The sequence below is a fragment of the Penaeus chinensis genome, chromosome 35 (genome assembly GCF_019202785.1).
Source record: "Penaeus chinensis breed Huanghai No. 1 chromosome 35, ASM1920278v2, whole genome shotgun sequence".
NCBI lineage: Eukaryota > Metazoa > Arthropoda > Malacostraca > Decapoda > Penaeidae > Penaeus > Penaeus chinensis.
Window position 1 is genome coordinate 3,506,646 of NC_061853.1, and position 12,500 is coordinate 3,519,145.

At 47.1% G+C, this 12,500-nt stretch overlaps 1 long non-coding RNA gene across 1 annotated transcript in view; it reads right to left on the minus strand.

Annotated features, from left to right (window-relative positions):
* The window catches only part of LOC125044420, a 33,983-nt gene that overhangs the window by 181 nt on the left and 21,302 nt on the right, over positions 1 to 12,500 (minus strand). The window lies entirely within an intron of this gene.

The following is a 12,500-nucleotide window of genomic DNA, read 5'->3' on the forward strand; positions in this document are numbered from 1 at the left end:
TGGTGGTGGTAATGGTGATGGTGATGGTAATGGTGATGGTAATGGTGATGGTAATGGTGATGATGACGATGAAGATGATGATGATGATGGTCATCATCACCATTACCATTACCATCACCATCACCATCACCATCACGACGACGACGACGACGACGACGACGAAAGAGACGTGGTGTGAGAGAGAGCGGAAAAATGCAAGATTGAGTGAAGTGTTTGCGTTTGAATATAATGAGGTGGTGGTGAATACAATGACGATAACGATGGTGGTGAATGAGGAGGTAATGAGGAATGATAGAGAATTTGAAAATAAAGATCAATAACAACAATAACATGAACAACTTAAAAAAAAAAAAAAAAAACATTCGACAAACATCATCCTTAAAAAACGTTTCGATAACTCAAACAAAAGCATGAATTAAACAAATGCTCTCCGTACAACAATGCCATTTATATACATACAAATACACACGCATACAAAATACTGACAGTAGCAGCATCCACACTGGCAATAACACAACACTGATGAAGAGAGTGTAGGGCAATACTCGTAAATACAAAAAAATGTATAAGTGAGAAACAGATTTCTTGCGCTGTTAGTCATTCTCACTCATACCTTTCTCCACAAAAAGATAAAACATTAACAATCATTAACATTATCATTGTCATTAACAAACACTAATACCCATACATGTTATTCATTTTCATTAATATCTAATTCTACGGACTAATAACACCTATACAATGTTCCGCTTAAAATATCCTTAAAACAATATCAATATCTCGACTGGCACATACAAACACACACAGACGTAAACAGAAAAAATATGTATACACATATATATACTTTACATACATAAAGATATGTATATGTATATTTTTTTGCTTTTATTATACACACTTTCATAACATAATACATACATACATACTACATACATACATACATAACATACAACATACAACACACACACAACCACACACACCAATAAACAACACAAATATATAAAATTATTTATTATATATATATCTATTTGTGTAAAAAAAAAAACATTATATATATATATATGGTATAATATATATTTTATATATACTATATTTTTATATATATATTTATTATTATTTATAACACACACACACCACACACAAAACCTAACACATCACAACACACACACACACATTTTTATATTTATAATATATTATTATATATATATTTGTTTGTGTGTGTATGTGTAAATATATATTTATATATATATTATATATATATTTTATATATTTACACAAAAAATCACAAACACACACACACACCACACCCACACACACACACACACACACACAAAATACTCCCAAAAAATATTATAATTGGGTTTTGTGTGTATGTGTAAATTAATTTTTATATATATTATATATATATATTTTATTTTTATATATATATTTACAAACCCCACACACCACACAACACACACAAACACACAAACAACACACACACACACACACACCACATTATTTTGTTTGTGTGTGTGTGTGTAAATATATATTATATATATATATTTTATATATATATATATATATATATTTACACACACACACACACACACATAGACACACACTCAAAGCGTGATTAAAAGAATCGAATGGCAGCATAAAAAGGGAGTCCCGACATCTTAAACCAAAATGGGTTTGACACAATCGCGTCAAGCCTTCCAATCGGCTAATCAAGGACAAGAGTTGAAATTTCTCCCCCCCGTTTGTCTTTTTCTTTTTTTTTTTTTTCTTCTCTGCTCCCTTTCGGAAGGGAGGAAGGAGGAAGGGGGGAGGGAGAGAGAGGGAGAGAGGGAGGGAGAGAGAGGGAGAGAGGGAGGGGGTGAAAGGGAAAGAGAGGGATGGAGAAGGGTGAGAGGGGGTAAAACGTAGAGGGAAGGAAGATGGAGGGGAGATGGAAGGGAGAGGAAAAGAAAAAAGAGTAAGAAGAAAACCATGAATGAAAGACAAGGAAGAGCAAAAGAAGGCCACAGAAGGGGGAGGGGGGATCCTAACCACAATGAGAGAGAGAAAAAATAGCAACGGATATCAAGTTGGAGAGACCGGGAAGAACAGGGGAGGGGGGGGGGGGGAGGAGGCCAAGGGCAAGGATTCGAAGAAAGTCCTGAAGAAGGGCTCGAAAGAGGCCCAAGGAAGTTCCGAAGGAGGCGAAGGAGGTCCCGAACGAAATTCCGAAGGAGGGTCCACGGCAGCAGAGGACTCGACGCGGACGGACGGTCGAACGGACGAATGGACGAATGCACGGACAGGCGGACGGACGGTCGGATGAATGCACGGACGGACGGACGGACGAACGGACAGACGAAACAGACGGCGCGCGTGTGATAAGGACTGGCATCGATGACCACGATAAGGACACCCTCCCGCGAGTTCCTGGCATGCCGCACACCACAAACCTTTCACTGACCTTACGGGCCTGTCAATTAGCAACGGGTGAAGATGGACTCGGATTCGAGGAAGGGGAAGGAGGAGAGAAGGAGATGGAAAAGGAGGAAAAGTTAAAGGGAAGTAAGGAGGAGGAGGAGGAGGAGGAAGAGGACGATAAAAAAGAAGGACGGAAAGATGTAACCAAAGAAGGATGGGGAAAGGGAGGGTACGAGGAGGAGGAAGCAGAAGAAGAGGAAGAGAGAAAGGAAGAAAAAGGAAGAAGAAGAAGAAGGAAGAGTAGATGGGGGTGGAGGTAAGAAGGCAGTGGGAGAGGAGGGAGGCGTAGGAAAGGCGGTGGGACCTGCAGGTGAAGTAGCGCAGGGAAAAGAAGAAAAGAGGAGAGGAGAAAGAGTAGCAAAATAAGAAAAAAAAGAAAAACAAGAAAAAGTAGGTAAAGAAGAAAAAGTAGTAGCGGTAAAAGAAGAATAAAAAAAAAAAAGTAGGGCAATTATGGTGAAATACAGAGATGAGCGGAAGAAAAGAAGAAAATAAGAGACAACGCAGGGATGGGGAGGAGAAGGAGGAGGTCAAGGAGGAGGAGGAGGAGGAGGAGGAGGAGGGGGGGGAGGAAGATGAGGATGATGATGAGGAGGAGAAGGAGGAGGGGGGGAGGAGGGAGAGGAGGAGGAGGAGGAGGAGGAGGAGGAGGAGGAGGAGGAGGACAACGACGAGGAGCAGGCGGACGAGGAGGAGGAGGACGAGAAGGAGGACGAGGACGGGGAAGAAGAAAAGAACTCGAAAGAGACACAACAGACCAACCACGCAGGAGACACGACACGAACATGCGACCCAGCACGAAATCCAACAGAATAACCATCATATTTCAATAAGAAATAATCAATAAAAAAACAAAAAAAATCAGCCTCGGGTCGGCAATAAACCCCACAACATTGACCAGCGACATCACCCCTCCGCCCCCCACCCCCACCCCATCTACCCATCAGCCCCATACCCATCAACAGAATCATCTCAAGGGGACTTATACCGCCCTGTCACCACCCCTTTCCCCCCTGCCCCTTCCTCCTCCTCCCCACCACCCCCACCACCCAACCCTCTCCTCCTTTACACCTCCACAACCCCCCAACACCCTCCCTCCCTCCCTCCCTCCCTCCAGCGACACCACTTCTCCATCATTACAGGAATCCCAGCGCCGCGAACCAGCTCGCTCGCCCGGCTTGCTTTCAAGGGGAGAGGGGAGCAGGGAGGGGGAAGGCGGGAGGGAAGGGGAGGGGAAGGGTAGGGGAGGGAGGGAGGGAGGGGGAGGGACGGAAAAGGGGCGAGCCTATATCATTTGTCAATATCGCCACCGTTACGGATCGGGGCATTCCGACGACGGGATTCTCCGAGCGCCGACAACCGTCCTCATTATGGCGGAGGCCCCGGCCTTCCTTCGAGGGCCGCCCACTCGCTGGCCGGACGCCCTCTTCGCGGCGCTTGCCCGTCTCTCTCTCTCTGGATTTCTCTCTCTTTCTCTCTCTGTTTCTCTCTATTTCTCTTTTTTTCGCTTCTTTATCCCTTTCCTCTATCTTTAGTCAGCATCTTTCTTCGACAAATTATTTTTCTCTGCATTTTGCCACTACAGATGGCACATAACTTAACTTAGTATCATTTCAAAACAAAATATCAATATAATATAATAGAATTACATAATTACACATGCCAGCAGAAGTGGTCGTGTTTGTGTGTTCTTAGAATGGGTGAGGGGGGGGGGGGGGTATGTGCATGCGTATGTAATTTTTTTCTCGCGATCTGGCTGGCACTTCGAACGAATTTATAATCATATATATTATATGCAGGCAAATAACTCGCTCAAGCAAATTCGTCTTTTTCTTAATCATCACAGCGTCTCCAATAAAAGGGAAAAAAAAAAAAAAAAAATCTATACTTTCTATCACTTTACAAGAGAAAAATTTACACCCACGCCCTCCATCGCCCGCCCATAACCCTACCAAACAATAACGACAACGACGATGACGAGGACGACGACGCCGACGATGACCGCCCACACCTCCTTCCCTTCCCCCGTGCAAGGTGACCGCCGCCCACTTTCTCTCCTCCCTCCCCTCCCCTTCCACAACTTTCCCATCCCCCTCCTTTCCACAGAGACCAATTCCTCGGGCGGCACCGCAGGAATCCCTAGCTTCAGCGCGCCCCCGAGAGGAAGCTGCCCATCCCGCCGATAAGACGCTATCTTGACCACGATCTCTCCATTGTTGTCATTTGCCCCCTTTCCCCGTGGGAAGATTGCCTGCTCATTAGCGATACCTGCCAGTGCCGGCCGTGGCGACAGCGGCGAGGGCTGCGGCTGGATTACTCGGAGCTTTGTGTAAAAGCATTTCTCCCGTAGAAGGGGGGGGGGGGGATGGAAAGGAAGAAAAATGCGAACAGGGAAAAGGAAAGTAAAGGGAGAGAGGGAGAGAGGGAGAGCGGGAGAGAGGGAGAGAGGAAGGGAGGAAGAGAAGAACGGAGGGAGGGAGGGAGAGAAGAGAGGAAGGAATGGAGAGAAGTTGGGAGGAAGGAAGAGAGGACGGAATGGAGGGAGAGAAGAAGGGAGATGAGGGAAGGGTAGAAGGAGGAAGAGATGGATGGATGGATGGATGGATGGATGGTTGGATGGAGGGGATGGATGGTGGATTATGGTTGGATGATGGATGGAGGGATGGATGGTGGATGGATGGATCGATCGATGGATGGAGGGAGAAAGGGAGAAGGAGAGAGAAAAAAGAGAGCAGAGGAGAGAGTTTGAAAGAACAGGTAAGGATAAAGAGAGAATCACACGGGATGGGGAATTTAAAATAAAACAATTTATATATATAATTATATATTATTTATATATATATTATATATATATGGGGTGTTTACATCCATCATTAAGGACAATACTTACATATTATATTGTGTGTGGTGTGTGTGTGTGTGTGTGTGTGTGTGTGTGTGTGTGTGGTGTGTGTGTGTGTGTGCGTGTGGCGTTGCGCGTGGGGTGTGTTGTGCGTGTGTTTATTTATAATTCACACTGTATTTTATGTTGAATGTGTATATGTTTAAATATTACAATTTTATATCAATTGTACTTACATACCATACATACATACTTACATACATACATACAAAATTTACATACATACATAATACATAAATACATACTTAGACGGGCCCCAACAACAAACACACAACCCCACACCACACCACACACACACACACACACTCAACACACACACACACACCCCACACAACATTAAAATACACACACTTTAGACATACATACATATATAACACACACACCCAACACACACAACACACACACACACCACACACACACACATATACCATACATCATATATATATTATTTATTTAAATTATTATATATATTTAGATTATTTATTTTTAAACTTATATACTTATTTTATATATATACATTTACTTATTTATATATATAATAGTTTATATATACTTTTTTATATATAATAAATATTTTATCAATATTTTATTATATATATATATATATTATACTTTATTTTTTATGCTTCATACACATGCCACGATCACACAGAGGCTTTAAACAAAAGGCCGGCCCACTTCAACGAGGGCCCTCCTATCTCCTCCTTCTCCTTTCCCCTCTCCTTTCCTCTCCTTTCCCTTCCTTCATCCTTCCTCCTTCCACCCCTTCTCCCCCCCAGCCGCACGACCCCCCCCCCCCCTTTTTGGACGGCCTCTCCCCCCGCCCTTAAAACAACAACGCTCGGCCATTTTTTATTCAGATTTGGGCAGACGCAAAGGTTTCGAGCCCTTTGAAAGTTCCCATGAAGAGCGCCGCCGGGGTCCCAAAAAACTCTGCGAGGTGTGCGTAGGAAGGCGGAGGAGAGGGGAGAGGGAAGAGGAGAGGGAAGGGAGAGGGAGAGGGAGGGGAGAGAGAGAGAGAGAGAGGAGAGAGAGAGAGTGAGAGGAGAGAGAGAGAGAGAGTGAGGGGGGGGCTAGGGACGGGACAGGGCAGGGACAGAGGAAGAGAGAGAGGAGAGAGAGAGGAGAGAGAGAGAGAGAGAAAGAGAGGGGAAAAAAAGAAGAAAGAAAAGAAAGAAGAAAAAATAGAGAGAGGAGAGAGAGAAAAGAGAGAGAGTGGAGAGAGAGAGGATGAATGGGGGGAGTTGGGAAAGAGGAGAGAGAGGAGGGGAGAGAGAGAGAGGATTCAGAGAAGAGAGAATGGTGGGAGAGAGAGGAGGAGGAGAGATGCAGAAAAGGAGGAGGAGGGGAAGGAGGGAAAGAGATGCAAAAAGGTGGAGGAGGAGGGGAGGAGGAGAGGAGAGCAAAAAAAGGGAGAAAAGGAGGGAGGCGGTGGGGAGGAGGAGAGGAGGAGAAAAAAAGGAGGGGGAAAGGGAGGGGAGGAGGAGAGATGCAAAAAAGGAGAGGAGGGGGAGAGAAGGAGGAGGAGGAGAGATGGAAAAGGGGAGGAGGAGTGAGGAGGAATGAGGAAAAGGAGGGGAGAGAGGGAGAGGAGGAGGAGGTGAAGAAGAGGATGAAAGGAGGAGGAGGAGGAGGAGAGAAGGAGGAGGGGAAAGGGAGAAGGAGGGGGGAGGAGGGGAGGGAGAGAAGAGGGGAAAAGAGGAGAGGAGGAAGTTGCGGGGAGGAGGAGGGGGAAAAGATGGGGGAAAAAAAAAAGGAGGAGGAGTGGAAAGGAGGGAGAAAAGAGGGGAGGAGTGAGGGGAGTGGAGGAGGAGAAGGAGGGGGAAAGGGGGAGGAGGAGGAGGAGGGAGGAGGAGGGAAAAGAGGAGGGGAGGGGGAAAAAAAGGAAAAAGGGGGAAGAGGAGGAGGAGGAGAGGGGAAGAGGAGGAGGAAGAAGGGGAGGAGGAGGAGGAGGAGGAGAAGAAGGAGGAAGGAGGGAGGAGAGGAGAAGGAGAGATGAAAGGATAGGGAAGGAGAAGGGGGAAAGGGGAGGAGAGATGCAGAGGAGAGGAGGAGGAGGAGGAGGGGGGAGGGGGAAGGAGAGATGAGAGGGGTGGGAGGAGGAAGAGATGCAGAGGAGGAGGGGGAGGTGGGAGGGCGCTGCTTGGGAGGGCAAAAAAAGGTGGAGGGGGGGGGGGGATTGGTTCAGGGGGGAGAAAAAAAGGGAAAAAAAAGGGGGAGAAAAAAGCGAAAAAAAAGCAAAAGGACGAAATCCCAGACAGCAGGCAACATGGACCGGGGAGAGGAGAGGAGGAGGAAAAGGGGAAGGGGAGGGAAAAAAAGAAAATAGAAGGGGAGAATGAGAAAGAGAAGAGAAAGAGAAAGGAAAAATAAAAAATAATAATAATAAATAAATATAATAAAATAAAAAAAATAATGACAAAAAAATTTATTAACAATAACGATTAAAAAAAACAACAATAAAAATTTAATTAAAAATTTATAATAATAACAAAAAAAACAATAACATATGAATAATAATTAACAAAAAACAAAAACAATAATGCAATAATTTTGATGATGATGATGATGTGATGATGGATGATGATGATGATGATGATGTGATGATGATGATGATGATGAATGATGATGATGATGATGATAGAGTAAAATAATAGAGAGGAAAAAGAAGAATAAGAAAACAAAGAGAACCAAAAATGAAGTTAACAAAAAGAGAAAAAGGAAGAAATCATCTCAAAATGAACAAATTAAAAACAAAAAGATTTTTGAGAATATATTATATCAAAAGGGAAAAACAGAACGAAGGCAGGCTAAAAACGTAACTTACAAGAAAAGAATAAAGAGAAGTGATGCAGATAGGCTAAAGAGATATAGGCGAGATGAAAGATAGAAGGAAGAAAAACCGAGACCGAGGGGGAAAAGGGGAGAATAAGGGGAGGCAACAAGAGTGAGAGAAAAAGAAAGAGATACGGAGAGAGAGAGGGGGGAACAATGGGAAAAGAATGGGGGAGGGGAGAGGGAGGGGAGGGGGGGGAAGGGGGGGGGGGGGAAGAGCTTGGGGGGGGGTTTCGTGGGGGGAAATAGGGGAATTTGGGGATGAAAGGTGAGTTTGGAGGGGGGGAGATTGGGGGGGTTGATGAAAGGGGAGAACATCTTGGGTTTTGGGGGGGGGGGGGGGGGAGAGAGGGGGGGGAGGGGAGAGGGGTGGGGAGAAAGGGGGGGGGGGAAGAGTTTGGGGGTTTGAAAAAAAGGGGGAGGGTGGGGAAGGAGAGAAGGGTTTGAGAGAGAAGAGAGAGAACTAGAGAGCAAGGATGGAAAAAGGGAGAGAAGGGGCCCGGAGGGGGGGGGGGGGAGGTGGCATGGAGGTGTAATCGAAGAGTTAGAGGAAGTGGGAGGGGTACAGGGGGAGGTATGCGGGGGAAAAGGGGGTGGGGGGGGGGGGGTTGTGAGGTGAGACGGGGGTTTGGGTAGGAGGAGGGGTCCCCAGCTTGTTATGGCCAAGGAAAACCTCCCCCCATAACAGCCCTCTAAGGGACCAACGACCCACACGGTAGTCAACATCTTGTTATTGGCACACAAGAACGCGCGCTGGGGTAGCGATGGGGCCCGGGGCACGGGCGGGAAAAAGAGGGGGAGGGAAGAGGAAAAAAAGGGGGGGAGGGGGAGGGGGTGGGAAAAATGAAAAGGGGGGAGAGAAGGGAGAGGGGAAGGGGGGGGGGAGGGGAGGGAGAGGAAAAGGGGGGGGAAGGGGAAGAGGGGGCGGGAGAGAGGGAAGGGGGGGGGGGAGAGGGAGAAAAGGGGAAAGGGGGGGGAGGGAGAGGGATGGGGGAGGGGATAGGGGGGAGAGGGGGGGCCGGGAGGGGTTTGGGGAGTTTTGATGGGGGGGTTCCAAAAAGAGGGTTGGGGAAAAAGCGGAGAGGGAGGGGGGATTTTAGGGTAGGGTGGGTGGTGTTTTCTAAAGGGTTTTAAAAAGTGGCTGAGGAAGGGAAGAGGAGTCGTTAAAATTAGATAGGGAGAGGGAGAGAGGGGTTTCGTGGTGACGTAGGGGTCGGGGAAGGGGAATCTAAGGGGGGGTTCAAAAGGAGGGTTTGGGTGAGGAGGGGGAGGGGGCCTTTCGGAATAGCCTAAGCCCATCCAAAAAAAGACGATTTTAAAAAATTTGACCCCCGGGGGATCGCGTGGGGTTTCGACAGACGTCGGTTTTTAAAACAAACAGTTCAAACGACGTCGATGAGACAAGTTGATTTCTTGGTGAGGGGGGGAGGGGCGGTGGGGGGGGGGGGGGGGGGCGTCTGGGGGGGGGGGGCGGGGGGTTTGGGGAGGGTAAAATTCTAAACCCTTAATAGAACTTTACAAAACTATTTTTCAATAAAAAAATAAAAAAAATTTAAAAAAAAAAAGGTAAAAAAACAAAATTCTGCAAACACTTTTCTCCTATCTTCCTTCGTTCTGCCAAAACCGTCTATAAAAGAAACTGTTATTTAAAACCGGTTTTTTTAACGCAGTTACAAAAGCAAAACAAAATAATACAACTAAGAGGGCACGACACGTCCCTGTACTGTATCGTACAGCTAATCGAAGAACAGAAATCATTAATAATAACTCATACTTTTATAATTTATTAATAAACAGATTAAAAAAGCGCCCCCGCCTCATTACACAAACGAACCTGCCACTGTTCGCTTTTCATAAAAAGGCACGGACTCGGGACAAAGGTGTGGCTATGGCCTTCCCAAACACAAAGTCAACCCCGAAGCATTCGAGTCAACCGTGAAACACGCCAATCAATCCGGGGACAATTTAATCAATCGCTGGCTTTTTCTCGGTATTCCGTAAAACTCACCTGCTCGAGTCCCGAAGGAATAAAGTCACCGCTTACGTTTTCCCCTCGAGCTTTCCCAAAAGCCCCCCAAACCAAAAAAAACATTAAGAGGAACCTAAACCTTTATAAGTCATCCCTCACATCAGGTAACCCCGCAACAGCTAACCTGCATACCAATAACCTCAACCCTTCAAACTTTAAGGTCAACTCCTTCAAGGCAAGTTAAGCCCGAACCGCTTAAACCAACCCCTAGGACACCTTAAACCAACCCTAGAACCCCCAAAACCAACCACTCAAACCCCTAAAACCAAGCCCTCGAACCCCACAAACCAAGCCTTCGACCCCTTTTACCCACCCGGGAAAACACTAGTCTCCCCCTCCCTGGCGCTCCTCCTGCTACGAGCACGGGACCCGGGGACGCCGCGCAGATTTACGGCGGGAGATTAAAACGATGACGGTGTTTGGTTACGAAATGATTGTGTGGGACGTCGGAGAGGGACTGCTGGATCCCGCACGACACATCGGCCGGGCGATAACGCGGCCGACGCTGATAAGGGAGGGGTCGGGGACGTGTGCAGGGTGGGGGTGGGGGGGGTGGGGTGGGGAGAGGGATGGAAGGGCGGGGTGGGGGTGTTAAAAAGGTTTGCCCCCCTCAAGTATATTTTAGACAGGCGGGGAACAGGCTCCACGGGCAGTTTTAATAAAGGAAAGGTTACCTTTACCACGGGGAAAAGGGTGGGGGGGGGGGGGGGGGGGGGGGGGAGGGGGACTGTGGCCTAGAGAGGGAGCTCGTTTCGAGGGAAATTTATCCTCCAGGCCGCGTTCTATATGGTCACGTCGCCGTCTCTCCCTCGGGCTCATTCATTAAACTGACATGAAAACTGAACACGAGCAACCAAGAGAAGATGCGCAGTAGCTATGCGCGAGTGCAAACAAGTCCAGAAAGACCAACCAACCAAAATAAAAATAAAAATAAACAAATCAAATAAAATAAAAACATCCATCCATTAATGCAAACAATTCCTTTCTCGGCGCCATAAACACTCACATCTAACAACAATTTTTATTTCAAAAAGCAGGGCACCAACGTCATTTACCAGTGATCGGGAAACAATAAAAGTGCACTAATTAGGTGTACTAAACGTACAAACTACCAGATATATTACTTAGCCGAGGTCCGGCGGCCTCAGCGGAGCCGACCTCGCTGCCCTTCAGCGCCCGCTTCCGCCAGAAGAGTCGGTCGGCCACCACGCGCCTTGCGCGGGCGAAGGGGTTTTTTTTTGGTCTCGTCCTCCTATGTCTGTTGTCTGTCTGTCTGTAAGCTCTCGTCTGGGCTGTCGGTTTGTTTTTGCTCTCTGTCTGTCTGTCTGTCTGTCTCTCAGGCTCTTTGTCTGTCTGTCTGTCTGTCTGGTGTCTGCTGTCTGTAATGCTCTCTGTCTGTCTGTCTGTCTGTCGTCGGTCTGTAAGGTCTCTGTTGTTGTCTGTCTGTAAGCTCTCTGGGCTGTCTGTCTGTCGGGCTTTTAAAAAGGCCCCCTTTTGTCAGTCTGCTCTAGGCTCTTTTTTGTTCCTTTTTCTGGTCTTCTGTCTGTCTGTCTGTCTCTGTCTGTCTGTAAGTCTCTGTCTGTCTGTCTCTGTTTGTCTGTCTCTCAGGGCTGTTGTCTGTCTCGTCGTTGTCTCTCGGCTATCTGTCTGTCTGTCTTGCCTCTTTTCTTTAATCCTCTCTTTCCTCTCTTTTCTCTTTCTTTTCTCTCTTTCTTTTCTCTCTCTATCGGTGTTGTTGTCTGTCTCTCAGGTGTCTGTCTGTCTGTCTCTCCCGGCTATTTTGTTGTTGTCTCTGTCTCTTTCTCTCAATCCCCCTCATTCTCCTCTTTCTTTTCTCTTATTCTTTCTCTTTCTTCTTTTCTCTCTCTAATTCCCCCTCTTCTTATTCTTCTCTTTATTTTCCTTTCTCCCTTCTCTCCACTCGTCTCCCTCTCCCTACCCTCTCCCTCTCCCCTCCTTCTCTTCTCCTTCTCCCCCTCCTTCCCCCTCCTCTTCCTCTCCTTCCCTCTCCTTCTCCCTCTTCCATCCTTCTCCTTTCACCTCCACTCCTTCTCTTCTCCCCCTCCTACTCCCCTCTCTCTTAAATTTCCCTCCCTCTCTCTTTCAATCCCTCTCCTCTCCCCTCCCTCCCTTCCTCCCTCTACCCTCCCTTTTCTCCTCTCCCTTCTCCCCCTTCCCTCTCCCTCTCCCTCCCCCTCCCCCTCTCCTCCCTCTCCCTCTCCTCTCCCTCTTCTCCTCCTCTCCCTCTCTCCCCCCCTCCCCCTTCCCTCTCCC